This window comes from Salvelinus namaycush, chromosome 16 (assembly GCF_016432855.1).
Source record: "Salvelinus namaycush isolate Seneca chromosome 16, SaNama_1.0, whole genome shotgun sequence".
Classification (NCBI taxonomy): Eukaryota; Metazoa; Chordata; class Actinopteri; order Salmoniformes; family Salmonidae; genus Salvelinus; species Salvelinus namaycush.
The window spans coordinates 6,984,549-6,997,876 of NC_052322.1; the positions used below are offsets into that span (position 1 = coordinate 6,984,549).

At 43.6% G+C, this 13,328-nt stretch overlaps 1 pseudogene; it reads right to left on the reverse strand.

The window, feature by feature from the left end:
• LOC120060866 overlaps positions 1-13,328 on the reverse strand; it is a 102,106-nt pseudogene that overhangs the window by 9,955 nt on the left and 78,823 nt on the right.

Here is a 13,328-nt window from a genome sequence, read left to right on the forward strand (position 1 = left end):
GGGTTGCATCGAGGTCCGATTAATCTGAAGAGCCTTGGCAAGCTTGTGTCAACAGCTAAGGGCTGGTATGTGATATGAAGCTCTTACAGTAAGTCAGGCTTTTTCATTTAAACCTGCTTGTTAGTATGATGAATGCTTTCCACGTGGTATTTCCTGGCAGTCAATCTACCCTCTCTACAGAGAAGATGCCACAGAGGAGGCGCGTCCACACACTCCTCTCTACCCCTTATTGCTTTGTTTGGCCACTGACATGGCCTTAGGCCCAGATCTGTGGTAAACTCGGGAGTAAAATTGAATTCACTGAATCCACTATTTACTTGACTATGAGAAAAGTCTGTTCGGTTGTTACGATTTCTTAAATATGTTGGTAAAGTTATAATTTATACACTGTGCTCACTGTCACCACAAGTTGTCTGGGGGAGTTGGCAATGATGTCCAACACAGTACAAGTGCAGTCCATTAATTAAAAGGAAGGAGAATGATAGGAAGAGTTGTAATTACAAATCACAAGTGATTCTAAGACCTTTCCGGAGCTAAAGTAATGCGCCGCTGCTTTTGGTAACGATGCCTGAGTTGGATAAACGTCTTTTCGCGACATCAATCTTCTTTCTCTTTTTAATATTGCCAAGCGTGCGATTGGTTTATAACACGTCTCACCAGGAACTGGCGAGTGCTGCACAGCGATCCACCCCTCAGCTCCTAACTGTGTGGAGCACTATTTCCAGAGAGAACTTCTAATAAATTATCCATCAGCATTACCTAATCCTGCTGAGTGCTTTTCCATGTGAAAATACACTACCGGTTCAGTTTGTCTCTGACAAACCGCTTCTCCTTAAGAAAAAACACAGAAAAGCGGTCCGCATCGGAGAAAAACAAGTGCCAGTAGTGCTTCTGTGTTACCACGAGAACTCAGACAGAAGATTCCAAGGCTGCAGGTCTTATCATGGTAATTGCCTTGTAAAGTGTCCCGTTTTCAAATAAATAGCTCTAAAATTACAATGAATTATTTTGGGGAGATGGAGTGTGTGTGGTTTGCACGGACCAGGTGTGCACCATTTCAATGCCGACCTGTTTTCGGGAAAGTGTGTCAGCACGTCTGGAAGAAAATGGTGCTAACCAAGTTACACAGGTGTTTTCCCGAAACAACATTCCACAGACAATGAGAATCCCTGTCAGGAAGTGCAATGGCAGGTATGAAACATTCCTTTCCTGGTGTCATGTTCGCTTGTTGCCTCAGTAGAATCACAGGGTGTGTTTGTAGAGTGGCTAGTGAAAGTCTGCATGCCCCTTGAAAGGTGAAGACTGTGCAATGCCTTAAAATGTAATCTTATCCTACATACATTTGAAGTTGGAGGTTTACATACACCTTAGCCAAATACATTTAAACTCGGTTTTTCACAATTCCTGACATTTAATCCTAGTAAAAATTCCCTGTCTTAGGTCAGTTAGGATCACCACTTTATTCTAAGAATGTGAAATGTCCAAATAATAGTAGAGAGAATGATTTATTTAAACTTTAATTAGAATATTACTGTCCATCAATGATTCCCAACCAAAATTGAGCATGAGCGATTCTGGCAAAACAATGGGCATATGTTGCCCTAAGAGTTGTACAAAGTTGGCGGAGTATTATTCATAATGATTCGCAGATGTAATGGTTTCCACCAAGAGTTACCTCTGGGGTGTGAAGACATGCAATCAAGACATCTTCATTTTTTATATTTATTTTATTTATTTATTGCACTTTGAATTTTTGGAGTAGGTTGTGTAGATACATAATAATATATATATACACAGTGAAGTCTGAAGTTTACAAACACTTATGTGTAACGGGCGTCTAAGTCGTTCTCCTCCTCGGATGAGGAGGAGCAAGGATCGGACCAAAATGCAGCGGGTGATGAATACATGATGAATTTATTAGACAAGACGAAAACACGAAGTACACTTGAATAAATTACAAAATAACAAAAACGACGTAGACCGACCTGAACATGAGAACTTACGTAAAACGAAGAACGCACGAACAAGAACAGACTAGACAAACGAAACAGTCCCGTGTGGTACAAACACTGACACGGAAGACAATCACCCACAAACAAACAGCGAGAACAGCCTACCTTAATATGGTTCTGTCAGAGGAAACGTCAAACACCTGCCCCTGATTGAGAACCATATAAGGCTAATTAACCATGAACCTAAACAAGAAACAAATAACATAGACTGCCCACCCCAACTCACGCCCTGACCATACTAAACAAATACAAAAACAACGGAAAACAGGTCAGGAACGTGACATTAAGTTGGAGTCATAAAACTCGCTTTTCAACCACAAATCTCTTGTTAACAAACTAAAGTTTGGCAAGTCAGTTAGGACATCTACTTTGTGCATGACACAAGTCATTTTTCCAACAATTGTTTACAGACAGATTTCCCTTATAATTCACTGTATCACAATTCCAGTGTGTCAGAAGTTTACATACACTAAGTTGGCTGTGCCTGTAAACAGAATGGAAAATTCCAGAAAATGATGTCATGGCTTTAGAAGCTGAGAGGCTAATTGACATCATTTGAGTCAATTGGAGGTGTACCTGTGGATGTATTTCAAGGCCTACCTTCAAACTCAGTGCCTCTTTGCTTGACATCATGGGAAAATCAAAAGAAATCAGCCAAGACCTCAGAAAAAAAATTGTAGACCTCCACAAGTCTGGTTCATCCTTTGGGGCAATTTCCAAACGCCTGAAGGTACCACGTTCATCTGTACAAACAATAGTACGCAAGTATAAACACCATGGGATTACACAGCCGTCATACTGCTCAGGAAGGAAATGCGTTCTGTCTCCTAGAGATGAACATACTTTGGTGTGAAAAGTGCAAATCAATCTCAGAACAAGAGCAAAGGGTCTTGTGAAGATGCTAGAGGAAACAGGTACAAAAATGTCTATATCCACAGTAAAACGAGTCCTATATCGAAAGGCCACTCAGCAAGGAAGAAGCCACTGCTCCAAAACCGCCATACAAAAACCAGACTACGGTTTGCAACTGCACATGGGGACAAAGATCGTACTTTTTGGAGAAATGTCCTCTGGTCTGATGAAACAAAAATAGAACTGTTTGGCCATAAAGACCATTGTTATGTTTGGAAGAAAAAGGGGGAGGCTTGCAAGCTGAAGAACACCATCCCAACCGTGAAGCACGGGGGTGGCAGCATCATGTTGTGGGGGTGCTTTGCTGCAGGAGGGACTGGTGCACTTCACAAAATAGATGGCATCGTAAGGAAAGACTATTATGTGGATATATTGAAGCAACATCTCAAGACATCAGTCAGGAAGTTAAGGACAACAAAGTCAAGGTATTGGAGTGACCATCACAAAGCCCTGACCTGAATCCTATAGAACATTTGTTGGCAGAACTGAAAAAGTGTGTGCGAGCAAGGAGGCCTACAAACCTGGCTCAGTTACACCAGCTTTGTCAGGAGGAATGGGCCAACATTCACACACATTACTGTGGGAAGCTTGTGGAAGGCTACCCAAAACGTTTGACCCAAGTTAAACAATTTAAAGGCAATGCTACCAAATACTAATTGAGTGTATGTAAACTTCTGACTCATTGGGAATGTGATGAAAGAAATATAAGCTGAAATAAATCATTCTCTCTACTATTATTCCGACATTTCACATTCTTAAAATAAAGCGGTGATTCTAACTGACCTAACGCAGGGAATTTCTACTATGATTAAATGTCAGGAATTTTAAAAAACCGAGTATGAATGTATTTGGCTAAGGTGTATGTAAACTTCCGACTTCAACTGTATCTCCCTGGCATATTACATCATTTATGCAGCAGCATACAAGACATTTTTGGACTCACCTTGTTGTGCTGTTTTCACAACAGGAAGTTGGCGCAGCTATCCTTTTTGTGGGAAAATGTTGTCATCACATTCCGCCATTCTCTGGATTTATGGTGCATTCAGGACAACTGGGAACTCGGAAAAAAACAAAGTCGAATCACGATATCAGTGATCTTCAGGCCAGAGCCCTAGAAAGAAGCCAGAGTTCCCGACTTGAAATTCTGTTGGATGACCGTTCAAAACGTATTTTCCCCAGTCAGAGCTTTTTTCATTCCAGAGTTCCCAGTTGTCTTGAACTTACCAAAGTCTGAAATGTCCCAGTTCCGAGTTTCCAGTTGTTGTGAACGCGGCAGAAGTAATGCTGGATTGATAGCATGGCCAATGTATTTAACCTTTTCTGGCTCATGGCATGTGAATGTTTATCCTTTTAAGCTTGGAAAAGAGATCCTTAAACCCAGACTTGCACCACACACCCACTCCACTGAATAGCAGGCTAGTGATTGCTTTGCAATGCCTGCAGTTATCCACTGATTCCTTCCAAACCCCTCATTGTTGAATTTGAAATTTCCAGCTTGTTGTGCAATGTTTATGTTCAATGGCCAATGAGCACCGATACGTTTTATCTATAATTTCTCTTCATATGACAAGAATATAGAATAATTTTCTAGTAGATTGGTTCCCAAACTTTTTATATTCCCGTACCTCTTCAAACATTCAACCTCCAGCTGCATACCACCTCTAGCACCATGGTCAGTGCACTCTCAAATGTTGTTTTTTGCCATCATTGTAAGCCACACACACACTATACGATCATTTATTAAACATAAGAACGGTGTGAATTGTTGTCACAATCCGGCTCGTGGGAAGTGACAGAGCTCTAATAGGACCATGATATTCAACAGTATTTTTCTTTATATCTAAATTTGTTTCAAAACGTTTCTCTTAATTGCTCCCACAGTTGATTTCTTCAAACCAAGCTGCTTACCTATTGCAGATTCAGTCTTCCCAGCCTGGTGCAGGTCTACAATTTTGTTTCTGGTGTCCTTTGACAGCTCTTTGGTCTTGGCCATAGTGGAGTTTGGAGTGTGACTGTTTGAGGTTGTGGACAGGTGTCTTTTATACTGATAACAAGTTCAAACAGGTGCCATTAATACAGGTAACGAGTGGAGGACAGAGGAGCCTCTTAAACAAGAAGTTACAGGTCTGTGAGAGCCAGAAATCTTGCTTGTTTGTAGGTGACCAAATAATTATTTTCCACCATAATTTGCAAATAAATTCATTAAAAATCCTACAATGTGATTTTCTGGATTTTTTTTCTCATTTTGTCTGTCATAGTTGAAGTGTACCTATGATGAAAATTACAGGCCTCTCTCATCTTTTTAAGTGGGAGAACTTGCACAATTGGTGGCTGACTAAATACTTTTTTCCCCCACTGTATATACTATCTACTACACTATCTATTCTAAATTATCTATTGCATCTTAGCCGCTCTGGCACTGCTCATCCATATAAACTCAGCAAAAAAAATTAACATCCCTTTTTCAGGACCCTGTCTTTCAAAGATCAATCGTAAAAAAAAAAATAACTTCACAGATATTCATTGTAAAGGGTTTAATAAACACTGTTTCCCATGCTTGTCCAATGAACCGTAAACAATTAATGAACATGCACCTGTGGAACGGTCGTTAACACACTAACAGCTTACAGACGGTAGGCAATTAAGGTCACAGTTATGAAAACTTAGGACACTAAAGAGACCTTTCTACTGACTCTGAAAAACACCAAAAGAAAGATGCCCAGGGTCCCTGCTCATCTGCATGAACGTGCCTTAGGCAAGCTGCAAGGAAGCATGAGGACTGCAGATGTGGCCAGGGCAAAAAATTGCAATGTCCGTACTGTGAGACGCCTAAGACAACGCTACATGGAGACAGGGCGGACAGCTGATCGTCTTCGCAGTGCCAGACCACGTGTAACAACACCTGCAGAGGATCGGTACATCCAAACATCACACCTGCGGGACAGGTACAGGATGGCAACAACAACTGCCCGAGTTACACCAGGAACGCACAATCCCTCCATCAGTGCTCAGACTGTCCGCAATAGGCTGAGAGAGGCTGGGCTGAGGGCTTGTAGGCCTGTTGTAAGGCAGGTCCTCACCAGACATCACCGTCAACAACGTCGCCTATGGGCACAAACCCACCGTCGCTGGACCAGACAGGACTGGTAAAAAGCGCTCTTCACTGATGAGTCGCAGTTTTGTCTCACCAGGGTGATGGTCTGATTCACGTTAATCGTTGAAGGAATGAGCGTTACACCAAGGCCTGTACTCTGGAGGGGATCGATTTGGAGGTGGAGGGTCCGTCCTGGTCTGGGGCGGTGTGTCACAGCATCATCGGACTGAGCTTGTTGTCATTGCAGGCAATTTCAATGCTGTGCGTTACATGGAAGACATCCTCCTCCCTCATGTGGTACCCTTCCTGCAGTCTCATCCTGACGTGACCCTCCAGCATGACAATGCCACCAGCCATACTGCTCGTTCTGTGTGTGATTTCCTGCAAGACAAGAATGTCAGTGTTCTGCCATGGCCAGCGAAGAGCACAGATCTCAATCCCCTTGAGCACATCTGTGACCTGTGGGATCGGAGGGTGAGGGCTAGGGCCAGTCCCCCCAGAAATGTCCGGGAACTTGCAGGTGCCTTGGTGGAAGAGTGGGTTAACATCTCACAGCAAGAACGGGCAAATCTGGTGCAGTCCATAAGGAGGAGATGCACTGCAGTACTTAATGCAGCTGGTGGACACACCAGATACTGACAGTTACTTTTGAATTTGACCCCCCCTTTGTTCAGGGACACATTATTACATTTCCGTTAGTCACATGTCTGTGGAACTTGTTCAGTTTATGTCTCAGTTGTTGAATCATGTTATGTTCATACAAATATTTACACATGTTAAGTTTGCTGAAAATGAACGCAGTTGACAGTGAGAGGATGTTTCTTTTTTGCTGAGTTTATTTTATATTTATATATTCTTATCCCATTCCTTTACTAGATTGTGTGTACACAGGTTTTGTTGTGGAATTGTTAGATATTAAGTTTTGTTGTGGAATTGTTAGATATTAAGTTTTGTTGTGGAATTGTTAGATATTAAGTTTTGTTGTGGAATTGTTAGATATTAAGTTTTGTTGTGTAATTTGTTAGATATTAAGTTTTGTTGTGGAATTGTTAGATATTAGGTTTTGTTGTGGAATTGTTAGATATTAAGTTTTGTTGTGGAATTGTTAGATATTAAGTTTTGTTGTGGAATTGTTAGATATTAAGTTTTGTTGTGGAATTATTAGATATTAAGTTTTGTTGTGGAATTGTTAGATATATCCTGTCGGATCTAGAAGCATAAGCATTTCCTCTACACTCGCAATAACATCTGCTAATGATCTGTATGTGACCAACACAATTTGATTTGAGTTTACTTTGTATTTCTACCACCATTTCTCAGATAATACATTTTAAAGACACAAAGAGATCCCAGATCCCACCTTGTCTAGCATATTTTGTTTTGTCGATATTTGAAAGGTTTACAGGCAAATGTTCTGTTTCCATCAGGCCTGTCGTGACATTTTCTATCCAACATGTACTTTTACTCACATAAAAAGGTGGAATGGAAACCTGATTACTGCTGCACTTTTTTCCTGTATTGTTGATGCTTTTTATGTTGGTTGATTCCCTACACACAATAGTCAAAAATATTTCATTAGCCCCACCAAGATTTCACATTTTGTCCCCTGCATTTCCTTACCCTTACATTAGAACACATTGATAGAACAACTACCTTTTCCTTTAGTTCTGCTCCTCTTTACAGAGAAAACCTTTTCAACAATGGCATTGCTACTATACCTTGGGTTGGCGCTTCCACATGTACTTCATGTAGGCGTAAGTGACGTGGGGGTGGTCCAGTTGTTTGGAGGGGTCCAGCCCGAGAAGAAGGACCAGTGTCTTGTGTGTCAAGGACTGGGAAAGAAGAGAGAATCATTTCTTTACGGACAATGACATTGATAATGTTGCTGTTCCAATACAAACATACTGTACAGACAAGGCTCGGAGCTGCAAAGTGTCAGCCACAGAGCAGCGCCAAAGTGGACCAAAGTGTCAAAAGGGTTTAACAGTCTCTGGAGGCTCTGGAGCAACGCACCGCCCTTGCTGTCTCTGCCTGGCCGGTTCCCCTCTCTCCGCTGGGATTCTCTGCCTCTAACCCTATTACAGTGTCTGAGTCACTGGCTTACTGGTGCTCTTCCATGCCGTCCCTAGGAGGGGTGCGTCACTTGAGTGGGTTGAGTCTCTGACGTGATCTTCCTGCCTGGGTTGGCGCCCCCCCCCCCCCCCCCCTTGGGTTGTGCTGTGGCGGAGATCTTTGTGGGCTATACTCGGCCTTGTCTCAGGATGGTAATTGTAATTTGGTGCTTGAAGATATCCCTCTAATGGTGTGGGGGCTGTGTTTTGGCAAAGTGGGTGGGGTTATATCCTACCTGTTTGGCCCTGTCCGGGGGTATCATCGGATGGGGCCACAGTGTCTCCTGACACCTCCTGTCTCAGCCTCCAGTATTTATGCTGCAGTAGTTTATGTATCGGGGGGCTAGGGTCAGTCTGTTATATCTGGAGTTCTCCTGTCTTATCCGGTGACCTGTGTGAATTTAAGTATGCTCTCTCTCATTCTCTCTTTCTCTCTTTCTTTCTTTCTCTCTCTCGGAGGACCTGAGCCCTAGGACCATGCCTCAGGACTACCTGGCCTGATGACGCCTTGCTGTCCCCAGTCCACCTGGCCGTGCTGCTGCTCCAGTTTCAACTGTTCTGCCTGCGGCTATGGAACCCTGACCTGTTCACCGGACGTGCTACCTGTCCCAGACCTGCTGTTTTCAACTCTCTAGAGACAGCAGGAGCGGTAGAGATACTCTTAATGATCGGCTATGAAAAGCCAACTGACATTTACTCCTGAGGTGCTGACTTGTTGCACCCTCGACAACTACTGTGATTATTATTATTTGACCATGCTGGTCATTTATGAACATTTGAACATCTTGGCCATGTTCTGTTATAATCTCCACCCCGCACAGCCAGAAGAGGACTGGTCACCCCTCATAGCCTGGTTCCTCTCTAGATTTCTTTCTAGGTTTTGGCCTTTCTATGGAGTTTTTCCTAGCCAACGTGCTTCTACACCTGCATTGCTTGCTGTTTGGGGTTTTAGGCTGGGTTTCTGTACAGCACTTTGAGATATCAGCTGATGTAAGAAGGGCTATATAAATACATTTGATTTGATTTGAAGAGTCGAGCCTTGAGTTCGGTCCCATGACCCAGAGGTTCTCGAAACCTCTCGCCGGGGACCCCCAGCCGTTCAATTTATTTGATCTATTCCAGAGATAGCACACCTAATTCAACTTTTCAACGAATCATCAAGACCTTGACTAAACGAATCAGGTGTGCTATTTCAAGGCTACAACTAAATTGTGAAAGTCTGGGGGTCCCCAAGGTTTGAGAACCACTGCCCTACTTTCCCCTTCCATGGATGTACAGATGTACACAGACCCCCAGATTTCCTTGTTTGAAGCTCTTGCTAAATAAACAACTCAAGTATACCACACAACTGTGGAGGGCGTAAAGCTAACCATGATCCCTCGCAGAGGGGCCCGCCTTTTACAACAGGGCCTTCTTTCAGACATGTGCTCCTCGTTTGCCCATAATCACATTATTCTCTCGATGTTCGCTCGACTGAATGCGCAAACCACCGCATTTAACCAAGGCAAGGTGACTGGGAACATGGACGTGTACAAACAGACCAGCTATGCCCTCTGTAAGGCAATCAAAGTGCCAAAACGCCAGAATAGAGTGGACTTGTAATTCAACATCTCAGACATGAGACAATTTGCATACAGCCCCACAGACGATGCAATCACCATTGCACTGCACACTGCCCTATCCCATCTGGACAAGATGAACACCTATGTAAGAATGCAGTCCATTGACTACAGCTCAGCCTTCAACACCATATTGCCCTCCAAGCTCATCCCCAAGCTCGGGGCCTGGGTCTGAACCCCTCCCTGTGCAACTGGGTCCTAGCCACTAAATAGCACTGGAATAGCACACATGTAGGTACGCACCCCAGGGGGTTGGTGGCACCTTAATTGGGGAGGACGGGCTCGTGGTAATGACTGGAGTGGAATCAGTGGAATGGTATCAAATACATCAGACACATTGGTTTCAAGGTGTTTGATGCCATCTCATTTGCTCTGTCCCGGACATCATTTTGAGCCGTTCTCCCCTCAGCAGCTTCGACTGGAACACACACACACACACACACACACAATGGCATCAACTGGGCAATGGAGAGTGTAGAGCTTTATATATTGGCATTGTAAATTATCGTTCTAAGGGAAAGCAACACTGTTGTGTCTACGAAAACAATGTAGTAACAGACCAATCACTTCAGCTGATTTACAAGATAGACGTATGACTTCTCAGGCAGATGCACGCTCTCAACCTCCCAGTACACGCCTCTCCTACCCCAAAGAAAGCCACAGAGTACAATGGTCTGGAATCAAATGATTACCAAGCATATCCAGAAGACACAACGGAGTTCATGTTGACATTTGGGCTGTTACCCTTTCCCCCATCATTCAGCCTCATTCAATGAGAATAGGCTCGTCTTTTATTATTCACCTTTCTCCCTTTCAGCGGAGGGAAACCTATAGGCCACACATGGAGTTAATCTAAGAATTAGAGAAGGGACGCAGGGTGCATGTCTCTGGGTGTTAGGGTTAGAGAGTGACGGGCGGGATGGGTTGACAGGGCCCAGAGGAACAGGTTGGTGTCAGTGGTCGATCCAGACCATGTCAGACACCTCCCTGGCATTTGGCCTGGACGACTCCACATCGAGAGACCATCAGCTCATCTCGGACTCCATCGCTCATCCCAGAATGAAACACAGCTTATGGGACAGACATTGTTGATACCTCACTCAGTTTGCTCCGAGGTGAAAGTTACATTTATGAGTGGGAGTTACATAATGTTTCCACACCAAGGAGTGCCACATTGTTAAATACAAAGCTGTTGGATGAAAGGAAGAATTGAACAAATGGGATTCTTGCTTGATCACTTGTAAGATCATCGATACCGTATTTAACATTAAGACTGTAAAATGATTAGCAATGTTAAAGTTCTAAAAGGATAAACAAATCATCCTTTTCACACCTTGCTATGAAATCTTCAAAAGTGTCAGGACAGTATCATTTAAGACAATGTAAAACCTACAGAAAAACGGCTACTCTTGGGTTAGCATATGTCAAGCATGTTTCCCTTACCGTGACCTTTGTTACCCACACCCAAACAATCGTGCCCCTATTGATTTCAATTGAATATATTGGTGTTTGAATCACTTTCGTGTTACTTCGGGGGGCCTTTGTACCTTGCCAAGGAAAATAATTTAGGGAATCCTGATGCTGATGTAGAAGGCTCCATCGTGTGTGACCCTGGGAATCATGCACGTATACTCCTCCATGCTGTCCCAGTGGCCTGCACACACACACACACGCACACACGCACACACGCACACACGCACACACGCACACACGCACACACACACACACACACACACACACACACACACACACACACACACACACACACACACACACAAAATCCTTTCTATGCTTAATGTATGATTTTAGCTGTGTGCTTTGTACCACCTCACCATGAAATTAAAGCTGAATGTAATATACATTTTTATTTTACATATTTATACATCCTAATATCGTCCAGATATGGAAAGAATCAAATAAATCCAATAAGCAGACTTATTATTATTTAATGTGTACGTTTTCTCAATGTACAAACTAAAAGACTGCAGTCATTGTCTGGGCGTGAATGGGGTATATGGAGATCAGTGGCTACACACTGTGCTGGGGTTACGGATCAGGTTCTAAGGTAATGAAGCCATAGGCCACCTGGAATTGATAAGCAGTAAGTGTGGTCTTGCACATTATGATCTCTGTGGCCGACGTCAGTAAGAAATTTAAGCCTATTAACCCTTGCAAGGCTGCCGGCCCAGATGGCATCCCAAGCCGCTTCCTCAGAGCATGTTCAGACCAGCTGGCTGGAGTGTTAAAGGACATATTCAAACCTTCCCTTTCCCAGTCTGTTGTTCCCACTTGCTTCAAGATGTCAACCATTGTTCCTGTACCCAAGAAAGCGAAGGTGATTGAACTAAATGACTATCGCCCAGTAGCATTCACTTCTGTCACCATAAAGCGCTTTGAAAGGCTAGTTAAGGATCATATCACCTCCACCTTACCCGAAATCATAGACCCACCACAATTTATATACCGCACCAACAGATCCACAGACGATGAACTGCACACTGTCCTATCCCACCTGGACAAGATGAACACCTATGTAAGAATGCAGTCCATTGACTACAGCTCAGCCTTCAACACCATAGTACCCTCCAAGCTCATCCCCAAGCTCAGGGACCTGGGTCTGAACTCCTCACTGTGCAACTGGATTCTAGACTTCCTGACGAGCCAACCCCAGGTAGTGAAGGTAGGGAACAACACATCAGCCACGCTGATCCTCAACACGGGGCCCCACAGGGGTGCGTGCTCAGCCCCCTGCTGTACTTGCTGTTCACCCATGACAGCGTGGCCACACAAGTCTCCAACTCAATCATCAAGTTTGCTGATGACACAACAGTGGTAGGCCTGATTACCAACAACGACGAGACAACCTACAGGGAAGAAGTGTGAGAGCCCTGGCAGAGTAGTGCCAGGAAAAAAACTCTCCCACAACGTCAACAAAACAAAGGAGCTGATCGTGGACTACAGGAGACAGCAGATAGGGGCACAACCACATCCAGATCTACAGGGCCGCAGTGGAAAGGTGTCGTGGTAATTTCCTGTATTACTAAATGAGGAGAGTTTACAAACCACACACCAGTCAGAGTTATACTTAAACTTCATCTTTAATTATATGAGCTTCACCATAGCCCGTTGACTCTCAGATCAATTCAGTGTCTATAAATAAATTCTGAGAGTGCCTATAAGAAAATACCAAGATCTTTTATAGCCAAGATACACCCCTCTCAACTTACATGAAGAACCACAGATCTTAGGAACAGTTCACAAAGTTCTTCAGTTCTTCCCTTTTACTTGAGAGAGGAGTATCCCATAGCCAGATAGCATTAGCTTTCAGTTTGGTCTCCAAGACGAGGTTCTAATCTCGTTCTTGGTACTTCATAGTACCAAAACATTACCTCATCCAATGGCATATATCAATTGTCAACTCTAGACACTCCCATCTCAAATACACCCCCTCTTCTCCCCACTCCTGGACAAGCTCACTGAGGGGAGTGACTTGCGCACAGACATTGTGGAGCCAAGAGATAATTGGTTCCCCCTTAATCATCCCTTCACATGGTTTAACAGATACATTCACATATGAAGA